Here is a 27,486-nt window from a genome sequence, read left to right as displayed (position 1 = left end):
CCAATCTTTCACGAAAAACACGCGTCTAGCTGAATCCACTGTGAAAAATTTCCCCCACTCTTTATCTGTGCCTAATATATTTGCTCTGCAATAGTATTGATCACTCTTTTAAGGTGTTTACTAATTACCAGCTTTAATATATATATATATACTAGCATGGATGCCTGGCGTTTTCCGGGTATTTGGAGGTGTATGTTGAGCAAAAAAAAATAGCGGTCATTTTTTTTTTAATTTGACCCCTATTATGCCCCTTTAACATTTATTGTTTTGGGTTCTAATAAAGTTATTAAGTTACATCCATGTCCAAGATACGTATATCTAAAATTTTAAGATTTAGACCTACAATTGTCGGAGGAGTTTGGTAGAGTTCTCAAAGGTCACATCGTTAAACTTTCACCCCTTAATTGCCAAATCTCTGGCTGAAAACCAATCACATAGATTTTCCCAAATCTCAGAACCCTGTATATCAAATTTCGAGTTTGTAGACTGTAAATTTACAGAGTTATTACATAGGGAAATGTACGCACAGAGATAAACAGACAGACAGCTACACAGATACACAAACACGTTCACTTATATATATATATATATATATATATATATATATATATATATATATATATATATATATATATGCAAAGCATACGGATAAAATTTACAATCACTAAAAAAAATAGCTTACAGTGGACAGGCGAAGGAATAAAGACACATTTAGATAAATAAGGAGAGGGAAAAGTACATTTCAAGATTTTTCAAAATAAAGACAAATGAATATAAAAAGCATTTTTTAAAATATTCCTTCCAGCCTCGTTTCCATTCCAACAAATAATGCAGGTTTGTCCGCGATTATTGTCTTCCTTCTGAAAAAAAAATAAAAAAGTAAGCACAGGTTTCGGAAAACGGAGTGGAAGGGGCAGTTAATACGGAGTGGACAGATAGAAAAAATCTCTCTCCGCTAAAGGGAATTCTAACAACTTGATTATTATATATATATATATATATATATATATATATATATATATATATATATATATATATATATGAGAGTGCGTTTAGAAACTAGCTTTTATATTAGATGACTATTGGCTTCTTATACACACACACAAACCCATACACCCACCCACCTAGACACACACACACACACACACACACATATATATATATATATATATATATATATATATAGAGAGAGAGAGAGAGAGAGCCAGAGAGAGAAAGAGGGTGACCCTAAAACAGCGGGTCCCACTCTAATATGCCTCGTGTCTTAGTGTTTTGTCCGAATGAAATGAAACTTTGGTCATAACTAGTTTATTATGTTCAAAACATCACATCAACACACTAGGGTCTTTGGCATTTATTTTATCCATTCACTGTAAAATGCTCAAAACAACATGTCCGCTGTTTTTTTTTGTTACTATATATATATATATATATATATATATATATATATATATATATATATATATATATATATATATGAGAGATATTGTGTTTAGAGATTTATGAAAACAGTGGCATGACAGCAATGTATAATAATATAAATATAATATGATTTTGATTAACGTTAATACAGTTTTCATATATGATGAAGTATATCTATATAATAAAGCTGAATATTTGTGCGTGTGTGTGTCTGTACACGAATAGGATCCAATATGGTGTTCGGTTATACTAAAGTGACCACATACAATGATACAATAAATATTAAGGAGAGAAAATAGGTATGTTACATTATGAACACTGGTGGGTTATTAAAATTGTGAGGTCTGTGTTCGCGCCCGCTCCCTAAATAACAAAACAGAAAGAAAACACTTAAGTATACTTTGATAATTATATTTCAGCTTTAACAGAAATGGTATGAAAAAGTTTACGGGGTCTGCATTCGCGCCTGGTCTGCAGAGATCGGGAATATACCACAGACTTTAACAGAGACTTCTTTTACTATCTGTCCGCGTAAGTATACGTTGATAATTATGTTTCAGTTTGTAAAAAACTATGGTATAATAAAATTAGGGGGTCTGTGTTCGGGCCTTACTACCTTAGAATGGAAATATGTCAGACAGTTTAACAAGTGTGTTTTTTATATAGATCCACATGAGAATATTTTAATAAGCGTGTTTCAGTTTGAACAGGTGTGGTATAATACATTTATAGGGTGTATCCGTCTTTTATAGAATGTTTTTTTTTTTACTAAAATATAGTTTTAGAAAAATAAGTTGTATTTTAACACCGTTTAAACAATTTAGTTGACCGAAATAGGATTTGACTAATATTACATAATCTATATAATAAAGCTGAATGTGTATGTATGTGTGTGCTCGAATAGGCTCCAATAAGAATACGCTGATAAGCGTGTTTCAGTTTGAATAGGTGTGGTATAATAAAATAATGGGATGTATCTGGCGTTTATAGAATGATAAAAAAAACAACGTTTACTAAAATATAGTTTAAGAAAAATAAGCTGTTTTTAAGTAATGCTGAACTAATTTAGGTTACGAAAATAGGATTTGACCAATATTGAAATAATCTAAAAATAAAGCTTAAATGGGTGTATGTGTCTGCCCACTAATAGCTTCAAATATGCTTTACTAATCTATTAAACTGACAAAATACAATGATAGAAGAGGTACCAAGGATAAAAAATAGCTATGTTAAATTTTTATCAGTGGTGGGTTATAAAACGTGTGGGTGTGCGTACGAACTTACTCCCCAAAGAATAGAAACAAAAAAAACAAAACAAAACTTTTGCAAGCATTTTCAGAAAAAAATCAGTTGTTTTTTTTTAGTAAAGTTGAAATTAATTAAGGTTTCCGAAATAGGATTTGACCAATATTTAAATAATTTTCGAAATATGATTTTACCAATATTTAAATAATTTTCGAAATAGGATTTGACCAATATTTAAATAATTTTCGAAATAGGATTTGACCAATATTTAAATAATTTTCGAAATAGGATTTGACCAATATTTAAATAATTTTCGAAATAGGATTTGACCAATATTTAAATAATTTTCGAAATAGGATTTTACCAATATTTAAATAATTTTCGAAATAGGATTTTACCAATATTTAAATAATTTTCGAAATAGGATTTTACCAATATTTAAATAATTTTCGAAATAGGATTTGACCAATATTTAAATAATTTACGAAATAGGATTTTACCAATATTTAAATAATTTTCGAAATAGGATTTGACCAATATTTAAATAATTTTCGAAATAGGATTTTACCAATATTTAAATAATTTTCGAAATAGGATTTTACCAATATTTAAATAATTTCCGAAATAGGATTTGACCAATATTTAAATAATTTCCGAAATAGGATTTGACCAATATTTTAATAATTTCCGAAATAGGATTTGACCAATATTTAAATAATTTTCGAAATAGGATTTGACCAATATTTAAATAATTTTCGAAATAGGATTTTACCAATATTTAAATAATTTTCGAAAGAGAATTTGACCAATATTTAAATAATTTTCGAAATAGGATTTGACCAATCTTAAAATAGTTTATATTATTTTCTGCTCTCTTTAAGTAAATGATTTCTTTTTAAATATCAAAGTTGCTTAAAGGCGTTTAGTTTAAGTCTTCCATTTTTCATCATAAGTTATTAAAATATTGGTCAAATCCTGTTTCACTCATTGGTTGGGACAAACGAATTATTTTACTTTAGTTATATTTTAGGGCTAAAAAAATTGTGTTTTAGATGGCGATTCATTTATTATTATTAAATAAATGAAAGAATTAAATAACGAGATAGATATAGTATGCCAAAGTAATACAAAGAGTCGAGTTCATGAAGTGTAATTAAAGATTTTGAAGGTCGCTGGAATGATTTTGGGATACTTCTACCGCTCCAGAAGATATGACATTCTCTATCTATATAAAAGCCAAGTACGTCCAAGGATGAAATACTGCTTCCATATCTGGGCAGGAGCTGCTAAAAACAGCCTATCCTGCCTTTACAGAGTACAAAATAGACTTCGTGGCTTAGTGGGGAATGCCCTTTTCTCTACCCTGCAACCTCTCTTCCACAGAAAAGACGTTGCGAGCCTATCCTTGTTTTATCGTTATTTCCATGGCAGGTGCTCGTCTGAACTCCAATCTCTGCCCCCCTCCGCCAATCTTTCACGAAAAACACGCGTCTAGCTGAATCCACTGTGAAAAATTTCCCCGACTCTTTATCTGTGCCTAAATCAAAACGTATCTTTTCAAGATAAAGAATCCATTGGAATTATTTAGTAACAAATAAAACACATATTTTAACAAATGTTTTTTAATGATTTCTTAAAATTTCAAACGCAAAGAAATGGATTTACTTTACGTTTCGCAAATATAGTTATAGTTTGATTGATATAATTAGAATTTAATTTTTTAATTAAAAATAATTATAAAATATAAGACAAAATTTGGTTATAGTCCTCTCATCACATCTCTCCTGCGCTAGAAAACAGCAATTCTTCCCTCTTTGTCAGAAACATCGTTCCTGGAATGTGGGGACTAAAGAACAAAATAGGAAGGGAAGCGAGAGTCATATCAATGATGGACGGTCAAAGACGTCTGAATAGTCTAAATAATCCAAATTATAACTTCTCATCTAAAAAATTCTGAAACAAAAAATGAACTGACCCTGCAGTAGAATAAAATTTATTTATTTATTTTTACTTGGGAGTCACCACTTATCAAAGCCCAAAGTATATTCAAGGATAATGATTAATAAATGAAAGGTGATAGCGTAGTAATCATTAATTGTGTAGATTGGATATAATTTGATTATTTATGGGGATAGCTCAACAAGACCTTGTTTATATTGGATTTGAAGACTACCATGTCGTATTCAACCGGGAAGCAGGCCAGCAGAACAGTGTTCCACAGGAGGGCAGTTCTGGAAAAGAAGCTTTGTTCATGGAATCTGCATTTAGATTTAAACACGGATAAAGAGTGAGGGGAAATGTTGATAGCGAGTTTAGTAACTTGTTTAATGTATGGATTTTTTCTGCGTATCATTTTAAGTTCAGAGATAATCCCTTCAATCATCCTCACAGAAGTCTAAATCTCGTCCACCAGGGTGCAGTGTCTAGGTTTGCAAAATTTGAAGTAGAAATACTTTTATATATCAAAATTCATGACAAAAGCTAAGAGCAGTATCCTACATCTTAAAGATCAATAAAATAATTATACAGGTCAGACATGCATATTGCCTTCTAGCTTAACAGGTAGTTTACGATATATGCATGAAAGAACCCAAGATGCAATGACTTACGTAAAAAAAAACGGACTTATTTTTTACCTTCATTTCATATCCAAAGTGTGGGAACTTGAAGATGAACTTCTCCCTGGAGTAAAATACATCAATCGACATAATCTATTGGCCAGAATGTTTCGCCTGAAGATAATCAATGTGATTAATCTGATAAACAAATCAGAAAATCCTTGGCCCACTATGATGCTACATGTACACAATTGAGTGGCAAAAAGAGGCTCGCCTCATGCACATATATCATTTTTGTTTACCAGAAAATTCAATTCCAATCGAATTGATTTCATGCAATATCACCTGAGTTACCTGATATACAAACTGATCAAAACTTATTTAAAATAGTAAAGAGTCACATGTTGCATGAGCACTGTGGTAATATATATATATATATATATATATATATATATATATATAGAGAGAGAGAGAGAGAGAGAGAGGGAGAGAGAGAAAGAAAGAAATTCACCTTGCATGGTTTATATCCAATGTACAAAAAGACACCCCAAAAACTATCCACTTGAAACTCAGTTTAAGAGGATGATTATCCGTCTTATAGGAGAAGATCGCCTAAAGATATTGGCTTTAAAATTATAGCTGGCTAGCATAAAGTTTACAATAGATGGTCTGTACGTTAATCTATCTTACTTTCAAACACATCCAATGCTAACCCAAATGTTGAATATTTCACTTCACTGAAATTTATCAAATATTTTTTCAGATGTATAAATAAGGGATCTTATACAGCCATGTTTTCCTTACAAAAATGTTAGTTATCACCTTGCCACTAATGAAGCATTTTTGCGTATTTGTTAATGAAAGGCATCCTTCAATCCAACAGCTTACAGTTAATATTGATATGTGTCAGAATGTTAATTTCACAAACAAAAATGCTGGCCAAGTTGCCCTAAACCCAAAAGATACGACTCGTACTGTATTTTACATATCTCCAAAAGAGTTTCCACTATTACATATAGAGTAAGTACGCATGCAGATGAGAAAAAGAGGAGTTAATGTTAAGAGTCATTTAGTTGTAAAATGTGACACTACAATTAGAAGAATGTTTCTACTTTAAGAGTCCTTCGTTATGAAATAGAAGACCGACTTAATATTCATCTCTAAGAATTATTGATGGACGAACTGTTCGCAACAATTGTATTGTTTTACATGTTTACACTCTCTTTGCAATTAAGAAATTGAAATTGGTCGCTGGGTGAGGGTAATAGAATCCCCATTTTCTGCTTGTCTAAAAACGTGTATCTTCTTTGTCACTGTAAGCTACGAAACACAATATAGTTGATATAAAAGTATATATTTCTGTGAAAATTTACTTTAGTTTTTCATCATATCTCGTTTTAATTTTGATACTTAAAAATTATAAGTAAATTACTTTACAAGCACAGTTCTTTTCATAACCTTTCTTACAATCTAACATCAGGGTCCATTTTCTGAAGACTCTTGTTTGAACCCATTCGAGGAAAGATACTTCTGCTAATATATATATAAACTGAGATAAATTTACAAATATTAGTGATAAACCTAGATTTAATTTCCTCCCATAATTTTTCTCACAAATAAATGCAGTTGCATCTTTTGAAAAAATATATTCATGTATAGAAATGTTTTTGACTAAGCATTTGAGAACGTTTTTTCAGTGATCTTTGTAATGTAAGCCCTTACGGAAACACTACTCCAAAAGCGTGAAGGAATTATATCAAATTACTGCAATAATTATATATATATATATATATATATATATATATATACAGATATATATATATATATACATATGATTACAATACACACCTATATATATATATATATATATATATATATATATATATATATATATATATTTAAGTGGATTAGAATAACAGTGCGAAGAGCAGAGTATATGCTAATGTATTAGTAAATTAATCCAATTAAAAGAAACGAAAACAGTGCTCGATAGGTATATATATATATATTCTAGACCTGTTTTAATATTGAGTAACATAATTGATAATTTATAATTAAAGATTAAAATTAAAATTAAAAATCGGTTTCATTAGGAAGAACAAACAAAACCAATTTGCCTCCCCCCCTTGAGGCTTGCATTTACGAACATCCGTGGGCTTAGAACAAATTTGGATGATGTTGAAGCATTTCTCAAAACAAACACCCCGGATATCTTAGTGAGACTAGCCTACACTCCTCTACCCCTATAACTACTTTAACATGCCCGGATATCTCACACTCTGCCGTAAGGACTCTTACAGGCATATTCACGGGCTTGGGTTCTACACCCTCCCCTTAAGTAGAGAAGTAAAACTAGAATCGGACGATCAAACCTTTATATGCTTTAGACTTAACATGCAACATAACATTAGCTACTTTTATTTTCTCTACCGCTCTCCCTCGACCCAGGCCTGTACCCTAATAAACCAAATCTCTGACAGCATAGATACAGCACTTTCCCTCTACACTAGCGCACAAGTTCATGTATTTGGTGACTTCAATGTCAACCATAACAAACTGGCTTGGATTTTCTACTTACACAGATAAGCTACTTTATGACACAATAAGTCCACATTATATTTTAAATTAGAATATATATATATATATATATATATATATATATATATATCCGTCGTTTACTGGCTTTAAGAACAGCCTACAGAAACTTGACTGTGATTGATGAAGTATTATAGTTTATGAAAAGGAGGAGGTTGTAAAGAGATAGGTTTTACCCTGAAGCAAAATATGATGAAAGTAAAGATACTTTTCGCGAAAATATATTTTTCATATCAACTTTGTTTCAATTCGAATCCAAGAGTGACTAACAAAATGATGTGTCCTTACAAAGAGAAAATGTTATATATATATATATAATAATATAAATATACAAGAAATATATGTTACCATAGTCAATAGAAGTTACTATTATCGTAGAAAAGTTCATTGGTTTGTATTTTTAAGAGGTTTGTAAAAACAAATGTTTTTTTTTTTAATTCACGAATCGGTTTTAAAAAATCAAAATGGCAGCAACTTTGAAATGGAGAGTGCCGTTTTCAATTTGAAGGAGGGGCACCTGAGCATTCTATGTTAACAATTCAAGAGAGTTCCGTCAACGTAAGGAATATTTATACACACATTTTAATGTTTTCCGTGGTGTTGTGCTTGCGGAATATTCGATTATGGCATGTGCAGTTTATATAAAAATTCATTTAAGTAGTTACCGTCTCAAATTTCGTTTTAATTCAGTTTCGCTGAAATTATTTAAAGTAAAGAGCATTAAAAACTATTTCAAAACAAAAAAAAAACATGAACTGAACTTTTATTGACTATAGTAACATTTATTTCTTATATATTTATTTTTTCGGGTAGTCGTTTGCTAGCTTTTCTGCTAAACACTCTTACTTACAAGCCTTACCTAATTTAGTAAAATAATCCGAAACAGCAAAATGGGATATTAAAAAAGTAAACACGTAATTACTTTAGTTTTTAAAACGAAGAATCAATATAAATATAAATAAAAAGAAAATGGCGCCCTTTTCAAGCAGAATAGCTTCGTATCAGTTTTACAGTATTGAACGGTGTAGTATTGCACCGTCGAATTCAGGGTTGTACTATTGTAATGTAGAGAATACGCAGATATGGTTGTAATAAACTTAATTCCTTATAGTACACTGACAAAAAAGCTTAAACAGATATATAAATAAAAATAAAAAGGTTATGTAAATCTTTTAAAAAAGACACGTAATCACGTGAGCAGAATTTTTTCTTCTTTTGACATGATAACAAGTAACGTTGTTATTTTTTTATGATTTATCTATTTTAGAAAGAGTGCCATGTAAAAATGGAGAAGGAAAACAAAGTTATGACTTTTACTTTAACAAAAACGTGAATTTATGATGTGAATTTATTCGACACAATATGATTCATCCCAATAAAATTAATAAAAGCTAACGTGAATTAAGATTAAAGTTAAGGTGTTATTGTGGACCCTCACCCTCTTTTAAAAGCCTTGTTAAACTTTGTGGCATATTTACATTCTATGGCGGGCAGGCACGAACAAATACCCAATAATTTTACGATACCATATTTCTTCAAACTGAAACATAATTATCAAAGTATACTTACGCAGATAAATATGAAAAGTATTTGTTAAAGTTTGTTGCCATATTTCCTTGGAGTACAGGCGCAAACGCAGACCCCACAATTTTATTATACCATCCCTATTTATGTTGAAACATATTTATCAAAGTATTCTTATGTACATCTATATCAAAAACACTTGTAAACGTTTTCTTTTTTCATTTTTTTTTATTTCCATACTTTGGGGGCCAGGCCCGAACGCGAACCCCACAATTTTAAAGAACCACCGTTCTGCCAGATCAAACATACCCATTCCTGATCCTCGTTACATCTTCTATCATTATATAATCAGTTTTTTTAAATAGTCAACCATATAGGAGCCTATTCGTGACCAGACACACACCCACGCACATACACACACACACAGACGTCAGGTTTATATTATATATATATATATATATATATGTGTGTGTGTGCGTGTGTCTGTGAGAGAGAGAGAGAGAGAGCTTGTATGTGTGTGTGAGTTTGTGTGTGTGTGTCATTACGAGGTTATATTAATTCTAGAAAGATTTAGTAATCTTTTTATCAAATATTCGCTATAAACTGCGTTGATGTCATATTCTCATCAGTATCATTTAATTTCTCCCTCTATCTCCTTCTCTCTCTCCCTTTCTATGTCTCTCTCTCTCAATATATATATATATATATATGCATATATATTTTTTTTTGTGTGCGTGTGTATTATTTCATGATGAATTTTTAATTATCTAAAGAAAAAATGTTCAATCATTCCTAAATCGTCAGCTCAAGTATAAGTATTAAAATTAGTCCCACATCAAATTCTGAGGCTCTAATTAATGAGTTCAATACACGATTTGACAAGAAATTAATCTTATTCCGCTAATTATGTATCATAGTAGTGTTCGTCTAAAAAGGAATGACCTTATTTCTTTTCATTAAAGCGTCTGACCGAATGGGGGGGTATAACTTTTTTTTTAATTTTTTAACATATGTATGGCGTAATAATCGTTTTGAGGTAACAATTTAAATCAGTTACACCCGGATTACAAGACTCATCACAACTCAGAATTCTAATGAAGCGTAGCTACAGAAATTGAAGACAAATACTAACTAGTAGCAGGATGCGCCGACGTTGCCCGAGATTGAATGATGGTTAACGAATGTTTCCTACTTCCATATTCCCATAGTAATCGGTAAAATACCGCATTTTTCAATCAAATCGATTGATAGCCTGCTCTAATCAGGGAGTTATCACGATGCACCTATGAGGGCGCTTCATATGTCTTTCGTATTAATTAGGTCCACAATATATTGTGGTATAAATTGTAGACAGCCTAGTGCTGAGTTTATTAAATTCTTGTATATATAATGACTTGAATTTTAGTTTAATATCCTAAATTAAGTAGCATGGTTCAATTGTGCTCGAAATAGAAACACTCAGTTAAAATGCGTTCCTATCATATCTAAGAAGCTACTGTTGATTGTTTATGACCGAGATTGATTGTTGTGCAGTGATAATCGCTTGAATTTAAGTTTAAAATAAACAAGTCTATTATCTTTGCGAAATTGTGTTTTAAACAGAAACATTCATTTCGAACGCACTCCTCCGATGTCAAATAACCTATTGTCGATTTTATATGTTGGTCGCTTCATCTTGTGTGGCAATAAAATTTCTGAAATGCACGTGTGATGTTAGGCTGTAAAAGATGGTGGCTTTGGTCAAAATCGCCTGTTCCTTCATATATCGAATTATTACGATTATTCAATATCGATACTTATCGAAAACATTCTGAACTAAACCCATCTAAGGACACTGCCAGGTACATAAAATAACTGAAAATATTACAGTATTAAGAATCTATGTATATATATTTTAACAACTAATCTTTTCCATATTTTTTCTATGATCGCATTTTTATATGTACCCCATGTTTTTACGAGGCTCTGCTTGGAAATAATATTTTAATTTTTTATGTTCAATGTCATACGCACTGCCAACAATACGTAAAACAATCTATTACCAACTTCTTAAACTGACTAAATAAAAACCCCATTAAAATATAATTAAGTAAATAAACAGAAAGAAGGGGAAACAAGAAAGAGAGAATAAAATTAACGAGCGACATCTGAAGCAAAAGGTTATCAGCCCTAGCACGGCGAAAAAGAGAGAAACAGAAGTAACGGGCGACATCCTGAGCGAAAATTATCAGTCCTAGCTCGGCAAAGAGCATCACCTCTGTAAACCGTCTATATATACCCCAAGTGAGTGACATTGCCGCTATGATTTATGAAGCTGTCGACGACCAATAAGTTGCTATGACAACCAACAGCCAATCGGAAGAAATCGTCTCTAAAACGTCTATGCTGAAAACATTGCTATAATAAATACCAGCCAATCAGAAACAACCATTTGTCACGTTCCTTAATTTTGCTTAAGACCTTTGAACACTAGTAATTTTATTATAACTTTTGTTTTAATGAAGGAAAATTGAAAAAAATATTTCCAACTATAGCTGAGATGGTGATATTATGAATTGTAAAACTTGTTTGAAATTTGGTCGCAAAATGAGTGTACGGTGACGCTTTAAAGCAGGTCTTAATTAGTTAAATTTACACTTGACCATAGATTCAAAAAACGATAGTGTTTGAATAATAAGAGTGAGAGGAAAGTGGTAGAGGCGCCAGACCAGATATAGCAACAAGATACCAGGTATGGATGAATTGCGATTTTGCAAAGATATACGATTTTGTTTGGCGTGAGTAATTTACTAGCACGATGAAGTTCACAATGATTAAATTGAAAGATTGGATTCATACATTCTTTTACCGATTTACTGCTTCACATTGTAAAAGCGCATTAGTGTTATTAGACTAACACCATATTCAATTGTTTAAAGCTTTTTTTTTTAACACGCTTACAAAAAGATGTAAGGAATTTAAAGAATCATTCGCCATCGTATGTAATCAGCAGGTTCAAATATTAAACACGTCTATTAGCCCAGAAAATATAATTAGAATAAAAGAAAAAACAATTTCATGAAATGATAAAAATGAAAATGTATATGATAAAACTGTTTCTAAATACGGAGGGTAATAATCAAAATTATTGTAATAATTGTCATAATTATAATAATTAGAACATTTAAACGCGACACGTCCAAAAACATTTAGGGAATGGCATAATGAATTTAATTTGTTTGGTATCATTATGATAAATTAAACATTTAAATGGATTTTTTTTTCTGAAAATTGTTTGTAAACGTTTGTTATCGATGATTAAAATAAAGATATGGATGAAGTTTTCATCAAAATGCAATAATAACGCGACAACGACTGGAACGAGAGGCTGCTACAAAGTTTACATCGCATTTAGCTTCCCTAACTTCTGCTTTCCTTATTTTGTCCTGTAGTTCCCAGATGCGAGTTTTTCTCAGCACGAAATCTAATACATATTGCTTTTTAGTAAGTTAAACTGCATGTAACTATTTAAACAACCTATAATTGGTACATTTGATTCGCCCATTATTCTACGATAATTTTATCTTTTCATATAAAAAAAAATATCTTCAAATCGCCAAGGCAAACAGAATCTCTGCGTCAAAAAGGAGCTTAAACCCAAGTTAAAGTATCGAACTTCTAGCATTTCTTATCGAAAAATATCCACATTAAGACTAAATTTGCATGAGCAAACATTTTTCCTAGAACTTCCCGCCTATGACACATAATGCTGCGATGCTTCTTTAATACTGACTATAATATCGTTGTTTTGAACTCAACCGTAAAGAAGTCATTGTTGAGTGGTCGTTGCAAATAATCAAGTGCTGTACGATTCCCTTCATTGTTTTACTATAATTTTATATACTCAGGTGGCAACTTGGGCTTGATAATTTGTGTCTTTCTTACTATAAACGAGGAAATCGAAGATACATACTTTAATTAGAAATCAATGACTACAATAACCTTGCATCTGCAAAATTACAGTTGTGCACAGGAAAAAATGTGGCACCATACGATTAAAAATATGTTCTGGTAGAATATTTTATTTTAAATTAAACACGTGATGTTGTTGTCATATAACGCTTCTCAATATACCGGTTTTCCGACTACCTACGCCTTTTTTATCTCTTCTGTGAAGTCATTCGAGCAGCCGGCTTGGTAATTTGCATAGCATTATGCATCAGCGTCTCTGTTGCATCTATGCCTAAAACTAAAATTCCATAAGCAAAGTTGCATTTCTAGAACTGCCCGTCTGTAGCATACAATGCTACGAGGATGCTTTCTAGCTCACTATAACATTGTTGTTCACCTCTATTTATTTGTCCCTCAGTACTCATTTTTTAATGAGTGATTTTTTCTGACAAATGGAGAAGAAAAAGCTGTATTCTAGGTCCGAAGGATTTTGCATTAACAGTCGCCATAGATGTCGGAATTTTTTTCTATGTCTATCCTTGTGCCCATTAGTAAGGGTGCTGAAGCTAAACGTTTTATCGGGGCTGAAGTTATCCGCCTGATAGCCAGGAGTTTGACCCTAGGATGAACTACTAAGGAGGGTGTCCCATCAGCAGGCGCAAAGTACTGAAGCTTCTGTATTGCCATTTGGTGAATAAATTATTGACCATGCAGTAGCTTCTGGTGGGGCATCTCGATGCCATATTAGTGGGTAATTGTTACGGTTTTACCTTATCACGAGCTAGAAAAAATAAATTTCTTTGTATCTTTTTCTCTGTTACTTTCCCTCTCTGTTTGCTCTAAGCAAGTCTGACGACCTAGTCCACCAATCCCAACACTCCATCATGAAAGGTTTAATGAAAAATACACGATTAAACTCGGATCTCCAACTTCCAACATCAGCCTCTTTCTCCAACATTAGGGTTCTACGTTCTAACCTTTCAATTACAAGAGACTAAACCAGACCTATTATCCTCAGCGAAAATGACATTGGACAGACTATTTCGATAGATGAGTTCGTAATTAAAGGATACTCTTACTTAACTCCCAAATCTGACTCCCAACTTGTAATTTTGTAAGGACTCTGCCATTACACACCGAAACCACTTCTTCCATTGCTTCCCATGTAATAGATGGACTGAGACTAAAGCCGCTTTCATGTCTGCAAGGAACAACTGTAAAAAATACTAAAGAATGCAGGAGACCTGTATGCTCAGTGCATCAAGTTCAACGTAGCTGAGCAGCGGCTTAGTTCCAACCAGTTTTGGAAAATAGCAGACAGAACACTGAACAGAAGTGAGTGCTCTATCCCAACTATCATCAAGGGACTAGAGGTAATCTCGTCAGCATCAGATAAAGCTAAACTCTTTGCCAATGAGTTTGCAGCTTATTCTATCCTTTGCGACTAAAGGGGCCAACCCCCAATATTCCCTCCTATATCAGAAACCACGGTATGTGATATAAAAATATCTGTATGTGATGTTGCCAAGCTAATCAAGCATCTTCATTCCAGTAATGTACGGTATTTTAATTATAGTATCCAAAAAACCTTCACCAGAACTGTTTAAGCGTTGTCCTTAAGAAAAATGCTTCCCATCTAATCGGTATGATATGTATTAAACATCAGGTGATCGGCCGTCTCCCTCGCTGTACAGGCCAATAAGTCTCCTGTGCATCATGAGTATGTTGCTGGAATCTATGTTAAATAGAGAACTAATCAATCATCTCAGCAAAAATAACATTCTTAGTGACACACAATATGGTTTCCGTTATGCTAGAGCTACAGGGTATGGGCTTACAGTTATATTTCATAGGATTAGTGAATCTCTCGACGGAGGCTTCCTTTCTTGGTCAATTGCTCTTGACATATCAAAGGCCTTTGATAGGGTATGCTATAACGGTTTGCTTCAAAAGATCTCCAGCAACGGTATAGCTGGACATGTCTTCTTCTATTAAATCATTTCTCTCTGATAGGTTCATAAGGGCAGTGGTTGATGGGCAGAAATCAGAAGCTCAGAGTATTAACGCTGCAGTCCTTCAGGGGTCCATCGTGAGCCAAACTCTCTTCCTGATTTACATTAATAATATTTCAAATCACATCCTTACATCGTTTATAGACATTTATGCTGATCACACTAACATCTATGGAAGCACATCTAAGACGGTAAATGACCACGTTCTCTCTGATTTTCTCTCATCGGATCTTGAGCACATGGTACAATGGGAAAAGAGGTGGCTGGTTACTTTTAATGCATCTAAAACCAAGCTTTTATCTTTACATCATCAACGCTCTGATCCTTATCTAGCATCAATTGGAATATATGGCTCTCGTCTTGGGGGAGGCCTCAGGTTCTGACAAGTTCTGACAAGATCTTTACTCCTGATCTGAAATAGAACACATACAATTAATCCGTTGCGAAGGCTGCGTGAATAATGGTGGATCCTTCTATTGATCCAATAGATATCTCACTGCTGATGAAGTTTTCTATCTATATAGTACGTCCAAGGAACTGCTAGAGGAAGCTTATCCTGCATTGATAGAGTTCAAAATAGACTTTGAAGCCTCGTAGATGATGTCATTTTCTCTTCCCTACAACCTTTTTCTCAAAGAAGAGATTTTGCGAATTTGTTTCTGCTTTATCCTTATTTCCATAGTAAGTGCTCGACTGAGTTCAGATCTATGGTCCTCCTCTCCAAACTTCCACAAGAAACACTCGTCTTACTGAAAACGCCATCAATAATTCCTCCCCACTCTTTATCTGTGCCTAAACCTAAACGTAGATTTCATAAAAAAAGCTTATTTCTTAGAGCTACACAACTGTCAAACTGTATACCGTTTTTCCTGCTTTCCAGCTGACTATAATATGGTTGCATTCAAGTCCAACGCAATCAAGTTCTTGATGAACCGTTCCACTTAGGTTAAAAAATATTACTGAATTTCCATTACTAACTATTACTATATTGCCCAATTTACTACTGTATCATATTTAACCCTTATCCTGGAGTGGCCTCTTGGCTTTGATAAGTTGTGATGCCTATGTAAAAAATATCAACCGTAAACACAGTGTTTAACCGTTGTTATAAATAACCAATTTCTGCACAATTTCAACTTTACTGATTATCTTGTTTTCTAATTTACCAATATGCCCAAGTGGCTTATGAGCTTTGAATATCTTGTGTCTGTCTCATATTAATACAAGAAAGTAAATGGGGAAATATATTAATTAGTACGCAATGTTTGCAATCGTTATTTACCTTCAAGCTTAGAATTACGCGCAGAAAGAAAATGTTGAAATATGTAAAATATATTATTTTAAATTATTTTTTTAAGTTTGTTTGTAAATTAAGAGTGGGAATGTTAAAATAATAATAATAATAATAATAATAATAATAATAATAATAATAATAATAATAATAATAATAAATTTCAGTAAAAAGATCAGATCGTTCTCAATTCAACTCTTATCTTGCTTTCATATCTAATGCACATATCAATTGAGAAAATGGATTCGGTGCGAAATGTCGTTATTTACGTTAAATTTATAGAGGAAAAACGGCATTAATTTTGCACCAACTTAATAATACAACTAATAATTCTCATCCTGTGCCTGCCCCTCCTTCTCATTTTCTTACAATACTGTAAGGTACATTTGTCTGAAGTCTAATTTCCAGTTAGGACTCAGACACAATGTTATGCCTGACGGAACAAGAGCATGCTAAATAGTTTTGAGATTTATTATTGAAAGATCCGATCCACTGTCTAATTGGAATTTAATAGCCTTGGCGAAAATGTTAACCGTTCAATATTCGCGTCATTAGTTCTGATTTGACGCACACGGCTTCTATTCTGAGTTTTCCTACAGTGTGAACTTTTATGACCGATCTTACTGCATAAATGGCATCTTTTTGTTAAAAAATGGGCAATCCTTTACCCAATGTATTTCACCACATCTGAAACAAGCGCTCCGTGCTTTTAGTTTTTCTGAGTTTCGGTGGTTAGTGTCTGTGTGCCATTTCGACATTTTTTTTTCTTAGTTACTTTTTTTTATATTTGCGACGCCTGCTTCGATATTTCTTGCACCTATTTTTATAATTTCTATGTGTCACAATCCTCAGTCAATTTTTGATGTTTTAAGTTCGGTTCATTTTCTAATTTTGTAAGGACTCTGCGCCTGATTTCCGCATCTTTTCCCGAGGTTAACCCTTGCGCAAACACAATACGTTTAAAATTGTTTGCTGTTAGTTCAGACAACTTAAAGTAATCACTGTGTTTTTTCACTACAACTGCGTAGGATGCAAAACCGTCATTATCGTCTTTTACCACATTCAAACACCTCCAACGCTTACGGAAAAGATACGTTTTCGGGGAGAAAAATTCTGTTAACAAATTTACCGTCTTATTGAATGATAAATCTGCTGTTTTCTGAGGCAAGATGTAATCCCCGAATTTATTATGCTCATCCGTTTCCAATTTTCGTAGTAGAAGTCTGGTTTCTTGGATCAGACCAGTTGCTGCAGTCAATATTAAAAAAAAAAAATCTTCATAACGCCGAAAATACCCTGCGAATGCTTTTCTCCTTTCCTCGAATTTAAAATTGTCTATCGCGGTCACTATTGTATTCTGAGAAAATTCTGAATTGTTTTCCTCGTTCACAGTATTCTTAACAAATTCTGTAAGCAATTCCTCTGTTCGTAATTGACGTTCGGCTAACTGTTTTTGAATTCCTTTTGCTGTTCCTCGGTTCGTAATTGACAATACGCTAACTGTTTTTGCAATTCCTTTTGCTGTCCCTCGAATCGTATTTGACGTTCGGTCCAGTGTTTTTCGAATGGTAACTGACGATTGACGGCATCGATATGCAACTTGATCAAATGTTCTAACGCTACTTTCAATTAATCCATTTTGCTTTTGTCAACAGTAGCAATTTCAAAACGTTTTATTCTTTCTTATTTCTTACTCCAGACAATAAAATGAACAGAAAAAAAACATAAATATCTATAAAAAATTAATTGTCTAAAGAAAAAATATCAAGTCTATATTTTTCACCAGAGAAAAAAATAAGGTCCGATTTTAGTAGCGAAAACCGCAAGTGACGAATTCTTTTTCAAAAATTATAAATATCTACCTTTCTAAGTCGCGAGGAACCTTTTTCTTTTTCCAAAAGTACAGTGCTATCTTTGAAAATCGTGACGAACTTTTTTCTTTTCAACTCCTTTTTTCCGTAATGATCTGCTTTTTTTTGTTACCGCGAACCTTTCAGTTGCAAGTGTTATTTTAGACACTTCCTTAGGCTTGATAACATTATAATATGACGTCGATAGTATTTTTAGAATACTATTTCAACGCGAGTATTTTTTTTTTCAATGCCCTTATTGGTTTCGATTTTAGTATGCTCCTGGATTGCAATGTCGCCAGTGTTTAGTTTTTTAGAACACTGTTTTTAAACGTGACTACGTTCTCCGAATCCAATGTCGCCAGTGTTATGGTTTGCAATAAGCCACAAAGAAAACAGACCAACGGAATAGAGTTTAAGCATTGTATTACTGGAACAACGTAAAAAGGTTACAACTGAAAAGAGTAGTAAACGTCGCCGAGCAGGCGACGGTCGCTCTCGTGTTTAATCCACACCTGGGATCAACACGTCTATGGTTTATATAATGGACAGAACACTCCATTTGGAGGATGATTTCCCCAGAACATTAAGTTAGATCCATATCCAAGGAACGTATATCTAAAGTTTTAAGTGTTTGGACTTAAAATTGTCCGAGGAGTTTGGTAGAGTTCTTAACGGTGAACTCATTGAATTTGACACGTCGACAGACAGATTTGGTGCCAAAAACCAATTACAATGATTTTCCCAAATCTCATTACTCCGTATATCAAATTTCGAGTCTGTAGACTTAAAATTGACGAAGTCATTGCGAAGGGAAATGTACACAACGAGACACACAGACACACAGATACACACAGACAGGTTCACGTTTATATATGTACTAGCATTTCAGCCCGCCGTTGCCCGGGTGTTTGGATGTGTCTGTTGAGCAAACAAAAATTGTTGTAGGAAGGCAGGCTCGAACCCGTACCGCGACGGAGGAAAAAACTGACGTCTTTGCTGTTACGACCACCGCCAAACCGGTATATGTAGGCAAGGCAATGAAAAGGAGTCTATGAATTAAAAAAATATCGGCGAAAAAAGCGATTCCCCCTGTAGAAAACTGTCCAGTTCAAGGTGACGATATTAATGTTTTTATTCAATTTTTCGATATTTGTCGTCTGAAATATCGAACGCCAAAACTATGATGATCTTGCTAAAATCGGTCGCCTCTGTCGAAAGTTTAAGGCAGACCTGCAAACATACATACATACATACATGCATACATTTGTCTGAGTACCCTTTATGTAAAAATTTACGTGTTTAGACAAGACGTTGTTTGAGTAATAATTATGCCCCCTGAACATTTATTGTTTTGGACTGCAATCAAGTTATTTAGTTATGTCTATGTCCAACGAACCTATATCTAAAATGTCAAGTGTTTAGACCCAAAATTGTCGGAGGAGTGTGGTAGAGTTCTCAGAGATACAATTATTGAACTTTGACCCCTTAAAAACCAAATTTCTGGCCGGAATCCGATCACAAAGATATTTCCAAATCAGATTACGCTGTATATACAATTTCGAGTTTGTAGCTTTACATTGACAGAGTTATAGCGCAGTGAAATGTACACAGACCCACACACACACATGCACTCACACAGACGCGTTTACTTTTATATATATGTGTGTGTATGTGTACATACATGTATAAATGCATATAGATATGTATATAAATATGTCTCTCTTTCTCTCTCTCTCTCTCCATATATATATATATATATATATATATATATATATATATATATATATATATTAATGTAATCATTTAAATATCGTTTTTTTTTTGTTATTAAATTACTAGCTTGGGTATCCGGCGTTGCCCGGGTCGATATAAAGTGCCGTTTTGAACACACCTATTATACTAAGGATATTAATCATTTCAATCCTGAGTATTGTTAATGTTCCCCCCCCCCAAACATACGGAACAATTTCAAAAATAAAAGAGAGATTAAAAACATGTAAATGTAATCGTCGCACATCAGAAGTATGTGATGCCCTCTCCACCAGCTGAGATTCCAATGATAGCAAAACTCATTTATTTATGGGCGTCCGATATGGCTACCCTTAAAAAATATGTTAAGGGACTACGATATTATATAGGATCACATTAATATTTCTTCCTTCTTTGCCGGCTAGGGTTGTTCAACAGTCGATTGAAGTAAAAGATTCCTAAGGAAACATCCTTATATCTAGAAAGTTCTTTCACTGGCAATGAAAAAAAAAATAAAACTGTTAATTTTCTCTTAAAAAATAGTACATTTTTTCCTGTACTTTCATCTAGAATTTTAAGCTTTTCGTAAACATATTTAACGTATTGTCATCTTCTTCTCTTCTCTATATACATAAAATGAACTCATTTTTTCCCGTCTTATTTTGACCTTAATAGGATTAAAAATCAAGATATTTCATGCAAATATAATATGCACAAACGGCAGAACAATATCTTAGGTGTGTTATAGGCTTATTATTTCTCAAATTCCTCGATAATCTTAGATTTCTATACTTTTTCTGCTGAGAAGTCACGGCCAAAATCGGCTAAGATCAATGGAAGTGGTAAAATATTTTCTCTCTAATAAATTCCTTCTCCCCCTGCGACCACTTAACACCGTTTGGGGATCGTTCACAAGGAACAGTTGAGAAGAGAACACCGGTTAAGCTTCGTAGTTCTTTCATGTGAAGTTATTTAAAATCACTAAACTAAGCTGCAGTGCTCTGTTGCGTAGTGGTTAGCGTGCTAGACAATTCACATTATATTTTCACGTTCGCGCCGACCTACCGTAGTCGTTTTTTTTATTTTTGTTTCCTAAACAACTGGAGTGGACTTTTCTTGGTGGCCGAACGTTTAACGTTGCAGATGTTTTTTTTTCACACTTTATTTTCCTACTTTTACTCATGACTCCGGGGTTGATCCTTCCTACTTACCTACCATAATATTTTTTAAAACTACCCCCGTCCCGGAAACAAACACTCGGGCAACGCCGGGTACCCCCGCTAGTTAATATATATATATATATATAAATATATATATATATATATATATATATAAATATATATATATATATATATATTTACATATATTCGGAGACAGAATATAACAGCATGCCAAAGATAAAATGACTAAATTCAAAACAGATTTTACAATAGCATTAAAAATGTATGTGTGTAAAATATTTGCCCCCCCCTACATAAACAAAACTTGACTGAACAAAAAAACTTAAAAAAACTTACACCTTAGAAGTTTTGGTGAAACAACTTACACCTAAGTATTTACGGTAAAAAAGTAAAACTTTTATATTTTCTTGAAGAAAAAAAAACAGTTTTTTCTGTTAAATATTTTGCAAAAACAAAAAAAAAGACCAAAATATATATAATAGCATAAATAAAAATATTTTCAGTCATTTAAAGCTGGGTGTTTGTTATTATTGATTATTTAAATTTGTATTTTTCTCCGGTTGGTTGTTTTTAAAGCGTCTGTTACAACGCTCGGCTTAAACCGATGATGGCTGGCCTCGCCATATCCCTGCCTTACGAGAATTCCAGAGAAACTGGGTCAAATTATGCAAGAATATCGACTATTTAAAAATAAAACAAAACACGAAATTATTTTTACACGCTGGAAACATCTTGCCATTACCAAATTAATTTATTTGGGAAGAGTTTGTTTTTATCTTTGCAACTTCGGATCATATAAAAACAACTAATCAGAGGAAATAAGTCTACTCGTTTCATAAAAAAAAATATCGATGTCGGAAGTAATAATTCCAAACAAATTTAATTAAATATATTATCAATATAATTGTTATTCAGAGTAAATGAAATAACAATCTTAAATAAAACAATTAAAACAACTGTTTCGCTAGAATCTTAAACAAAAATACAGCTAATTAGTACAATGGATTTTCCTTATTATAATAAACAAATGAGGTGACCTTTTAATCGGGTATTTTTTTAAAGAATCATACTATATATAGAAATAAATTAAATACTTAACTTCCGTACATTTTGCATATATTAATCAAATTGTGAACAAACAGATAGCAATACGAATTTATATATATATATATATATATATATATATATATATTTATATATGTATATATATAATTATATATATATATGTATAAATATATATATATATATAAATATATATATATATATATATATATTGATACAATTTCTATATCGATATAATTTCTACATAAATGAAGGAATTTCTGTAAATTATCGATACCAGTAAAATGAATTTGACCATTCTAGCAAACCAGCAAAGAAAATGTGGTATAATTAATTTTTTTAACAGAAAGAAAGAATTTCAGACAATAATTAACAATAATAAAAAAAATTATTGCAGGCTACATTTCTACTCTGTATGAATTTAAAAAATTATTTGCGTTAATTCCTCGGTTAGTAAAGCTGTATAACCGAGGAAAAAATAAATTAATCGACGAAAAGAAAGAATTTTTGTTTTTTCAATAAGAGATGTGTGAATTTTTTTTAAAAGAATTTGTTTTTGCTTGAAATTTTCCAGTAATTGCTTAATAAAATGTCAGTTTATAAAAAAATCAAAAAATGTAAACAATATTAAATACAAGAGAAGTTCAAAATCAAAAATAATATTTCTTAAATCTATAAATAATTAAAGCAAGCGTATATGTGCGAACGGGTGTGTTGCTATAGAAACCAGACGTAGATTTGGATGCGAATGGCAATTCTCGTATATACAATGTATTTTAGGGGAAGGTTCATATAATTTTGTTTTTGCAAATGTTCACTTAGAAAAAAATTAACACCCCCGCCAAGATTGACACAAAATTATTGTCTTTCATTTGATGCTGACATTAAGACGATTGGAATCATCATTTCTGAGGAGTTTTGATTATTAGATTAGCCAATCCAAACTGTTCCTAGCGCCCCACACACATTTTTGCTTTTATAGAGATATAGATTACAATTTTTTTCTCTCCTCAGGACAATAGTATTATCCTTCAGATAAATCAAGTCAAAAGGAAACAATTTAAGCAAAAAAAAAAAAAAAAAAACAAGGTTGAAATAACGAAAAATATATTTAGCTCCTCTAAGGTATTGAACCTTTTTCCCTGTGTTTCCCCAAATATGTCTCCCAATATATATATATATATATATATATATATATATATATATATATATATAAAGAGAGAGAGAGAGAGAGAAATAGAGAAAGACGGACAAACGGAGATTGGAGAAGAGTGAGGAATAATTGATTCATATAGTTTATAACGAGTTGCAGAACAGGATTGCATGGAGCACTTGCTAGCAACATTGCAGATGGCGACCACAACGAGGTGCTGTTACTTGTGCTACGTTGCTGAATTTCATGTTGTGTGCGTCAGCACTACGTGATTTAATTTGAACATTCTTCGAACCGATGAAGCCCATCATGTGATTCGGCGTACGATGCCCTTTCGAGGCGAATTCAAATTTACCGTTGTAACACTTGCAGTTTTCTTCTTCGTCTTAATTCTGCTGCTGACTGAAGTTACTCGCACGAAATATAATTAAAAGTTAGGATGATCAACAAGACATTCGCCTTTTTACATTCCTGAGTCATACTGCTTTTTTTTTTACTTTCTTTACCCAACAATAAATTTGCCAGTCATATACGGCATCTCAATTTCTTCGAAAGTTTCATAGTTTTGGCTTTCAACCTTTCTTTCTCATTACGGTAATATAAAATGAAGTTTTTATCTGAGACCAAAATTCATACGAAAAAATTTTTTACGAGGTTTTCATTTTGTGATGGGAATTATGAATGAAAATTGAAACTGTTCAAAATTTTCTTATTAAAGAAGAGGATTTCAAAATGATCCATTGATTTCTTTAAATTGCAATTTAACTGGAAACAGATGTAGCTAACTTAAAAAAAATTCTTATCTCCCTCTCACTCACTCTCTCTCTCTCTCTATCTATCTCTCTCTCTCTCTCTCTCTCTCTCTATATATATATATATATATATATATATATATATATATAATCATTTCCACAGCCAGACAACCTCGCAGTTACAAAGAGCCCCGAAAGACAACAATCTGGAAATCAAAGACTTGGGTTTCTCCCTCATTTGGGCTCATCAGTTAACAACTCTACCAACTGATAAAACACGCCGCACACCGGAAAGTATCATAAACTATCACAGATCTAATTAACCGCAAAGAATTGCTTGTGGAAATAATTATATATTCCATATCAAATTCTTAATATATATATATATAAAAATTATGTATATATAGACATACATATATTACTGCGAGAATATACTTTATTTCCTTATAATATACACCAATCCTTATGTAAGAAGCTTAATTTAATGCCAGTGTAATATAATGAATGAATGACAAAATATGTACAACATATTATAATACCTGATAATATGTTTACAGCAAATCATTTTGATTCAAAATCTCGTAAAGTACACATATTATAAGGTATTTACAGCTTCTTTTCAAATTTTCGGATTTATAATCATGTCGAACGCACTTTATCTCGTTTTGATGGATTAATTGTTGCCATTTCTTCGTATTTGTTAAGGACAAAATAGATTCACTGATTGATATAATAAATAAGTTATTTTTTGCACTACGAAATAGATACTGTCAAGATTTGTAAATGTCAATAGAATTTAAGGAGCATATTTTAAGATGATCAACATCATAAACTTTGGAAGTTAGACTTTTTTCATTCATTCATTATCTCCCTCTTTCTCTCTCTCTTATATATATATATATATATATATATATATATATATATATAAGAGGTGGATGTAGTTTCCTTGAAGCATTGTATAGTATGTAGTTAAATATATATATATATATATATATATATACATATAATTGTAGCAAAGCTAGAATTTGTGTCTGTATAGAGCTTGTTTTTATTAGGTTAGGATTACCTCATTAATATATTAATGATTATTAATAAATTAATATGTAAATATTACCCCGGATTGTATCAGGTAAAGATTTCTTTTCCGCTGTATTGTGGTGCTAGCTTTTCCAGCCGCACTGAATAGTAAAAACAGTGAAACAGTATTGCCGATGGATTACAATTTTACATTCTTTATAGTAGAGTAATGAAACTGCCAGCAAGATTCCAACGCGTAAAACATTGATCATTATATAAAAACGTATGTAACACTCAAAAAGCTGTCAACATAGTATATATAACGTTTGTTTACATTACTAACCCTAACCCGGCGTAGACTATCATTTCGAGAATTTTTTAAAAATTACATTTTCACCCCAAACAAAGCCCATTGCCACTTTGGTGTAGGGGACTACTATCATGGACATAAGCTACAGGGGTAATATGTAGGGAGTTAGGCAGCAATATGTCTGTTCACGTTACACTTGAACGTTTTCATGTCAGTACATCGGGGAATCAGGGATCCAAAAGGGAATTCTTTAGTCTAGCAGTTCTGGGAAGAAATTTCCGGGTTAGAAGGCTCTATCTAGAGATCTCGACTGTGAAGGAGTGGGAATTCGCCGTGTATCGGGTTTGGCGGGGGTATTTACGTCAGGGGGATACAAGTGCTTGCAGTTCGTCGGATCATTCGCCGGTAAAGTACTTGTAGAAAAGGCAGAGGGATGCAACATTTCGTCGATGTGAGAGCGGCTGAAGCTTAGATGACAGTTCAGGACCCATCAGGTTGCAGAGTTTCGTTCATGCTTTGGGACACTTGTTTGTCTGATAAATTGCCTGTTAGTCAAGTCGCTACTGAACGAAACAAGTGTAAAATATATACCCGGAGAATAAAATGATGTAAGCGGACATTACACGCATCTTTTGGTTTCGGTATGATAAACAACGATATATATATATATATATATATATATATATATATATATATATATATATATATATATATAGCATGCAATATATAAAATACATATGGCGATTAAGCTGCACTGAATAGTCCGCGTTTCATCAACTCTAGAATTCTTCAGGCGGATGCGCGAATTTTTTGGTTGTCCGTCGTTTTTATTTACGCACATTCTATTGAGATTTTAGATAGCCAATCAGCTTTCTAGTATCCACAGCGCCCTTCCTATCAGGCAATGAGCATGCACTTACAGGACAAAGGCCCATTTGACCTCTTGTTTAACTGTTTCTTTGGGTGTGCTCTATGTAGCCTGGATATCTAGTGTCTAGACCTGTTTTAAATCTAGGTTAGCGTTTTTTTATGTTAGTTTGTATATATATATATATATATATATATATATATATATATATATAAATTTTCGCAGTAGCTGTAGGATAATTTTGGGGTATTTTTATTGAAAATTTGTTGTAAGGGGTGGGTTGCCAGGCATACACTGTTATTTCCTCGGAAGAAATCAACGTCATTAAAAAATTTAGAAAATCAGTTCTAATAAATACCAATAATCAATGGATAAAAACTAAAATGACAAATTCGTTTGGTGATGAGTGCCAGGGATTCTGTAGAGGCATCAAATCTTGTGGTATTATTCATTCTATATGCCCTCACAAGCATATTTGATCCTACGGTTATGTGCCTATATAGAGATGATGGACTAGCTATAATAAAAGAATCCAACAAAGTAAAGGGAAATAACTTTAAGAAAAGCATACACAAGGAAATGAAAAATCAGGCCTGCAAGTAGAGGTATTAGATAACATAAAAATAACAAACTTCCTGGACGTTACGTTAAATTTAGAAAAAACACATATGAACCCTACTTAAAAGATAACGCTAATCCAATATACAAAAAAGCTAAGTCTAATCACCCACCATCAATTATAAACAGATTCCTAACTCGATCGTAAGTAGACTCAGCAATAACTCAAGCAATGAAAATTTATTTAACAGGTCCACCAATATCCATGAAACAACCCTATAAAATAGTGGATGCAAAAATATTGATATCAAATATAAGCAACAAAACACCAATTACTATAATAAAATATAAGAAAAAGAAATATAATCTGGTATACGCCCCCATACAACCCAATGTTAAAAACAAA

The sequence above is a fragment of the Euprymna scolopes genome, chromosome 32 (genome assembly GCF_053919585.1).
Source record: "Euprymna scolopes isolate OS-2025 chromosome 32, ASM5391958v1, whole genome shotgun sequence".
NCBI lineage: Eukaryota > Metazoa > Mollusca > Cephalopoda > Sepiida > Sepiolidae > Euprymna > Euprymna scolopes.
This window is presented reverse-complemented; position numbering follows the sequence as displayed.